This window comes from Nilaparvata lugens, chromosome 3, assembly GCF_014356525.2.
Source record: "Nilaparvata lugens isolate BPH chromosome 3, ASM1435652v1, whole genome shotgun sequence".
Taxonomy (NCBI): Eukaryota; Metazoa; Arthropoda; class Insecta; order Hemiptera; family Delphacidae; genus Nilaparvata; species Nilaparvata lugens.
In genome coordinates, this window is record NC_052506.1 from 563,848 (window position 1) to 571,293 (window position 7,446).

Sequence of the window (7,446 nt, forward strand, 5' to 3'; positions counted from 1 at the left end):
GGTTTTGATGTTCTAAAAATTTCAACCATGGCTAAAATGTTTTCACGCTCCCGTCGCATTTCACACTATTGTGCCCAGGGGATTATATACTAAATTAATTACTACCATAATTTATTTATATACAAATACGATTAAGGTAAACACAACAGGCATTCACCCCAAACTGTTCTAAACCTCAATTATTGGAATACACAGTCTAAAGGTTATGTAAATGATAAGTTAATTCACACACTATTTTGAGTACAAAAAAATGTATCTACTACAATTTTGAATTTAACGTTGTAATTTAAAGCACAAATGAACACAAATAGAATTATAGGTATCTTGTAAAGTACAAAATAGAATAGATTACATTTTATAAACAGATTGCATAATGTCTACGTTAATAACAATGTTATTATTTGATATTTTTATTAGAATGTTTCTTAAATGCAGTATGAAAACCAACACACACGAGCTGACTACGATGCGGACTTTGTGATATGTTTTGTTGTCTGAAATAGAAAGCAACAGAATAAATTAGCATACATTTTTTTATAACGGGCACAAAATATATGACAAGATTATGGTACAATTTTTTTCAATAAACGATTTATCATTTATGTGCTAAAATAGTTCAACAAATCAAATCTTTATTTATTTGTCCCAAAAACATAATTACAATGAAAAATTAGAGAAAAATTCCATACACGATACAAAATGAAAAATGAATAAATACCATCAAAAAGAATAAGATATTTATGAATGAATTGAATATATAAATGAATGAATTAAAGTATAATGAATAAATATATTAAAACTGAAGTCCCTGCAAGGTTCAAAAAACCTGAGCGCAGAGATTCAATGATTGAATAACAATGAAGATAAAAATGGGATAACATGAAACTTGGATTTGCTATCAAACATTTATTGAGAAAATCGGTAAGAGGAACAGGGAGTGAGGAAGGGAACATAAATAGCAGAGAAAAAGCATAAGGGAAAGTAAAGAAAAGTTGAAAATTACATAAAAATAATTAGAAGTCTTTATATTAAGATAGGAGGAAATTTCTCTAGATGAAAGCTACTATTAGTCCAGTCAATATAGATATAAAAAAGGGGATGTGCTTGCAATGTATATAGTAGTTATAATTTTTGAATGTATTACTCGGATACATGAGAAAAGTCCAGAATAACATTTTTTAGGCAAAATTTCCTTGTGCTAGATACAGAGTGGCCCAGAAACATCGTATTTTCGGCTCATTATCCAGTTTTCAGCTATTTCCGCAAATCTAGCAATCGGACAGAAAAATTTATTTTTGTATCAAAGTGAGAACAATGCAGTTGGTGATGATGGTTGAAGCTAAAAATTAGGTGTTTTTTCACAATACAAAGGGCATTGTTGTCAGAGGTGTAGCTGGAAGAGATAGAGCACTCTACCAGGTCTTAAATTGTAGAGCTCAAAAATACGCCCACAGGGATTTTGAATTATACATCTAAATGGTAACAATCTGAATATATTGTTGAAATCTGAAATTAATCAAAATTGATTTTTTCTTTAAATTTCACAAATTTTTGAAAAATCATAACCCAGTACTTATTGAAGATAGAGTTCAGTAAAATCTCATTTTATTCAGAATTTTATAATCGAAAGGAAAGGAAAGATCAATTTTTTTGTCTGATTACCGGATTTGGCGGAAATAGATGAAAACTGGAAAGTGAACCGAAAATACAAGGTATTTGGGCCACTCTGTATCTTACACAAGGAGATTTTCCATGAAAAAATTGGTTCTGGACTTCACTCATGTAGCCAAATAATATATAAAAGAATCAGAACTACAATATAAATTGCAAGCACCAATGTATATAGTGGCTGGACTAAAATTGAATTATTCAAGACACTACATGTATTGATTTCAGATACTAGTTTCCTATCAAATTTACTGGTGATAAAATGGCCAGATCTTATCAATTCTACAAATTGATAAAACAGTATCTGCAATTTGAAATTTAGATGATTGATTTAGATGTATGGGTGCCTGACAGTTAAAAAATCCAGCCCACTAAAGCAACTCTCACTTGGATAGAGTCTGGGTTTTCCTAATGTAGCTCTAATATGGTGTTTTTGAATCACAAAAAGTTTTTCCAAGTGGTTTAAGTAGGTTCCATCCCAAATTTTTATCTAATATCAATATTCAAGACATTACTCACCGTTGAACAACTTTGTCTTTTGGAAAGCTTTCTCGGTTACTCAGCAGTAATGAGGGGGCAGATATTACTGGCACTTTGCGTTTCTGAAAAAGAAAACCCTATTAAACATGACAGTATAAAATACGTATAAGTAATACAGGAAAACATAATTACTAAATAAATTATAAGCATATTATTAAAAAAAATTAAACAAAATAAAAAGTGCAATAATGAATCTTTCCTCTATAAGATATTTTCTAATAATAACACCTATTTCATCTTCTAAACAAACACAATTTATTGAATGTGAACATCATCTTTGAATCTATTCTCAATCTTCATGATATTTGGATTGATGATCACTGATAATAGTCGATTAGGATTCTAGGCGGCTACACGATGTAGATTGACCTTTCAATGAATTCTTGTTGATCATCTCTGATCTGAAATGGTCAAATGTTCATAACATTGATAACCTATTCCAAGAATGACCATTCCATTTATGAGTTAAAAATGTATTGTCTCACTGGGCTAGCTACACACAAGTCGATTGTGGACGTAAAATGAAAGTTCGTTCGAATTTTGACCGCACAACCGTAGCTTTCAGAAACATAAATTCCATAACGATTATAATCGTGATCGAGCATATTTCAAGATTCACATAAGCTGTTTGGCATCTGGTTGCTATGTGGTAGTGAAGCCGATGGAACGCTAGACGTTCAAACAAAATCAGCTTTTTACACACATCGATTTTGGACGCACGATAAAAAACCGAACGTCCAATTTTGTGGCGCAATGAAATGAATGGGTGATTACAAACACATCGATCAACGATTTTTACCGTACGGACGCCGTGTAGCAGTCGTCTCTTGTCTGGAATAATATACTCCTATATATTCCAATATCAACTATATTGGAATTTGGACGTTCAATTTTTTATCGTAGGACCAAAATCGATGTGTGTGAATCTAGCCTAAAGCCCCGCACACACATCAATTTTTGTTCGTACGATATTTTTCTGTCCTTGAGAATTCTATTAGATTAAACAGATGATGTTTGTCAAGTTCCGTTTAATCTGATAGAATTCTTAAGGACGGCAAATATCGTACGAACAAAAATCGATGTTTGTGCAGGGCTTTAGATGGTCTACTTCTATTTTTTTGTTCAATCAAAGCTGACAAAACGAATTCTCACTGAGTATGTACTGTAAATTTATAACCTACTGATTTATTGGAGACACTGGGGCTGATGAAGCTCCCAATTAAAAGTGATATAAAACTGTGTAAATTAGCAATAATCAATAAATAATAGCCTAATCTATAGAATTATCTATAAAAGTTTGTGACATAAGACACAGGAGATAACATTATTACCATGCTTTGAAGATCATTTCAGTAATATTGAAATTGAAACTTTTCAGTTATCTAGTCAATACTTTCTGCAATGAAGTTATCAATCCGATCTCTCTAACCAACATAGATGCGTAAAATCAACAGCATATAGTTGTTGTGTTTGAATTAGAATTATTAGAATATGGCATTGTCTGTAACTATGATCAGTTGAATGGTAATAAAATTATATTTATTTATTTAGAACATACTATGTTGCGTATGATAGAACATAGTTTAAGAACAGGCGCTTTTATTTCAATTTTTTCTTACAATTTACACTTATTGAAAAATTCTACATTTTTTTGTAAAAGAAACCCTGCTCTAAGAAATCAGCATTGCTTGCCACACCTCATTCATTCTTGTTCATTTCATACCGTATATTAAAGTAAAATCATCTTTATTCACTTCATTTTACAAAGCATAAACAATAATAAAAATATCAAATGCACTCCTCATTAGGCTAGGCCTGCGTCGAGAAGGAATAATTAGTCTGGAAATAATTTAAAAAATTTCCTATATTGAATCAATATGTTGAAAAATAGTTTTATGAAATAGAGAAATGATGATGTAAAGAGAGAACATGATGTCAACTGCATGCTTGCTCTCTTCGAGCGCATGGTAGTAGTTTAGTTTATCCTTATTTTCAGCATCGAATAATCAAGTTTATGGATAAAACCAAATTACAAAGTATTATAATTTGAGTGATAAACACATTGATCGTGGACATTGGTTCCGCTTTGCACTATTGCTACTGCTGTCATACAGTCCTCATAAATAAATCTAATTCCAAAAAACAACTGTCATAAAAAAAATTAGTTATTTGTTTGGATTCACCAACATTGACTTTCTGGGCCCTGTTGCATGATAAAATACAAGCTAATGTTCTGGTTATTTCCTATTCTAATAGCCAACTTACTACTAATATTATTGGGTTTTATTTTCACATGCAATAGCCCCCTAGTGGGGCGTAAATAAAATACAGATATTCGTGAAGCTGTAATAGATCAAGTAGAAGATGTTGCAAAAATACAATTGTATTACATAATTGGTAGGCCTATTGAAAGTAATTAGTAACTTTGCTATAGCAAAAACTGAAAATTATCAAGACCTGATAGGTTGATATTGAAGAAACTGACCTGATACTTGATAAATTGTTCACCAGACATACATCAGTTTCAACCAGCAGCAAGTTTCAACAAGAGATCAGTGAGCATGTGCTACATTATCTGAAAAGAGAAAATTTCTAAATTAAATAATAATGTACAATATTATTATTATTAATAATAATCTTTCTTAGAGCGCCTCTCGTTTTACACGTTGCCTAGGCATCCATGAATGGATCGTATCCTAAATACATAGGGTATAACAATGAATAGTCATAATTGAATAAATATCAATAGTCTCAAATAGCAAAGGTTAAATCTATTGGTGGGGGAAGAGCGGTGTTTACCAAAATGTGTCCTCGATGCTATCAAAATACCAAATTTTGTATGTATGCTGAAGATAGAAGTTTGTGCATAGTAGACAATATATTAAATTCTCTAAAAACTCAATGAAAAGATTCAGCATTAATTTTAGAAAAATTGTTTGAGTAGATTAGATTTGATAGGTTGATACTGAAAAAAACAGACCTGATACTAGATATTATATTGTTCACCAGCCATACATTAGTTTCAACAAGAGGTCAGTGAGCATGCGCCGTATTATCTATAAAAATAAAACTTCTAATTATTACAAAATTAAATAATAATGTACATTGATAATAATAATCTTTCTAAGAGCGCTTCTCGTTTCACAAAGTAAATGCCCATGCATTCACGGATGGATCGTGTCCAAAATACATATTACAATAACATAGCCTAATACAAAAACAATAAATCTATTGGTGGGAAGGGGGAGTTTCCAAAATGAGTCCTTGATAACAAATTTTGTATGTATGCCAATGATATAAGTTTGTGCATAGCAGACAAAAATTTTAATTCTCTGAAAACTTAATGTAAAGATTCAGTATTGATTTTAAAAATTTGAGTAGGAAAAATAAACGATCACTAAATTATGATCAAACAAAATTTCTACATTTCACTTCAGTTGTAATAGAAATGTATAACTTAGTTCTTATATACGGTACATAAGAAATATTATATGATATTCCATTACTCATTTTATTGCTAGTTACTAAAGAATTAAGAAATCTTAATTGAAGGAAGTCTTAATAATATGTTGCATTCGTGGATAGTAGGTCTTTAATAAAGCGATTTATTGATTGCTAGCAAATTGTAGCCAACTTCTATGGATTTTGAGATTTGGATTTAATCAATATCCTACATAAAACAACCGTTAGATATTATTTATTTATTAGGTTAGCTATACAAAGATCAGGAAAGAAAAAAAGTTTGGGCTATTGCCCAAAACTTTTTCAACTTCCTAATTTAGTTCCAAATTGTCTAAATATTATTGTAGAATCTCATGTTTGCCCAATAATTAACAATTATACATAGTTTATGTCTATTTATGATGTAGTATAGTACTTTGATAGGACAACTTGAATTGTTAAATTACAATAATTGAATGAGAAAGTAAGTAGCAAATGACATGAAAAACTAAAAGAGTAGCTAAAGAGTATTCTTTCAAGTAGGTAGGCTATGTGTTTTCCAACAAAGTATTTTTAATGGACAGATGAAACATAATTGTGGAAAATAATTATATAATAAATTTTATCATCTAATGCAACTTTTCATTTATTTATAATGCTTATTCATTTATTTATTTATTCATTTTATAACAAAAATTTGTAATAGCCTACCTAGTATTTTAGTGATACAAAATTGTACCATTTCAGCTTTTAACATAGATAAGCTTAACACTTTTCTACTTGAGAAATTGCTATTTACTTTCCTAAAGTGAATCTGCAGTAATGTTGCAGTAAATGAAATTTACTTGCATTAATAATGTAATATTGTAAATTTATAACTTGAACTTAACCTCTAAATCGATACCGTTTTTGCCTCTAGAAATAACCTATAAACACCATACGACATGCGTATAAATGGTCTAGTTTTTGTTGCCAATGCCATTGTGATAAATTAAAGAGTCGCATAGTTCTGATGATAACATTCCGTTAGAGGGCAGGTAGAGCGCCTACGTCACTAAACTACTAAATTTTGCGCACAAGTGCAAGCGCGCACAGATTGCGATGCGAACAACTGTTAGTGCGCACAGATTGCGATGCGAACAACTGTTAGTGCGCACAGATTGCGATGCGAACAATTGTTAGTGCGCACAGATTGCGATGCGAACAACTGTTAGTGCGCACAGATTGCGATGCGAACAACTGTTAGTGCGCACAGATTGCGATGCGAACAACTGTTAGTGCGCACAGATTGCGATGCGAACAACTGTTAGTGCGCACAGATTGCGATGCGAACAACTGTTAGTGCGCACAGATTGCGATGCGAACAACTGTTAGTGCGCACAGATTGCGATGCGAACAACTGTTAGTGCGCACAGATTGCGATGCGAACAACTGTTAGTGCGCACAGATTGCGATGCGAACAACTGTTAGTGCGCACAGATTGCGATGCGAACAACTGTTAGTGCGCACAGATTGCGATGCGAACAACTGTTAGTGCGCACAGATTGCGATGCGAACAACTGTTAGTGCGCACAGATTGCGATGCGAACAACTGTTAGTGCGCACAGATTGCGATGCGAACAACTGTTAGTGCGCACAGATTGCGATGCGAACAATTGTTATAATGTATTTATTGATACCCTTTTCAAATATAATGGTGTTTAAATGCCTAATTATCTACTGAACTTTCGACTGGATACTAGGCTAACCTCCAAATTCCTGTATATGTTTACCAAATCAACCGTTTTATTCTTAAAT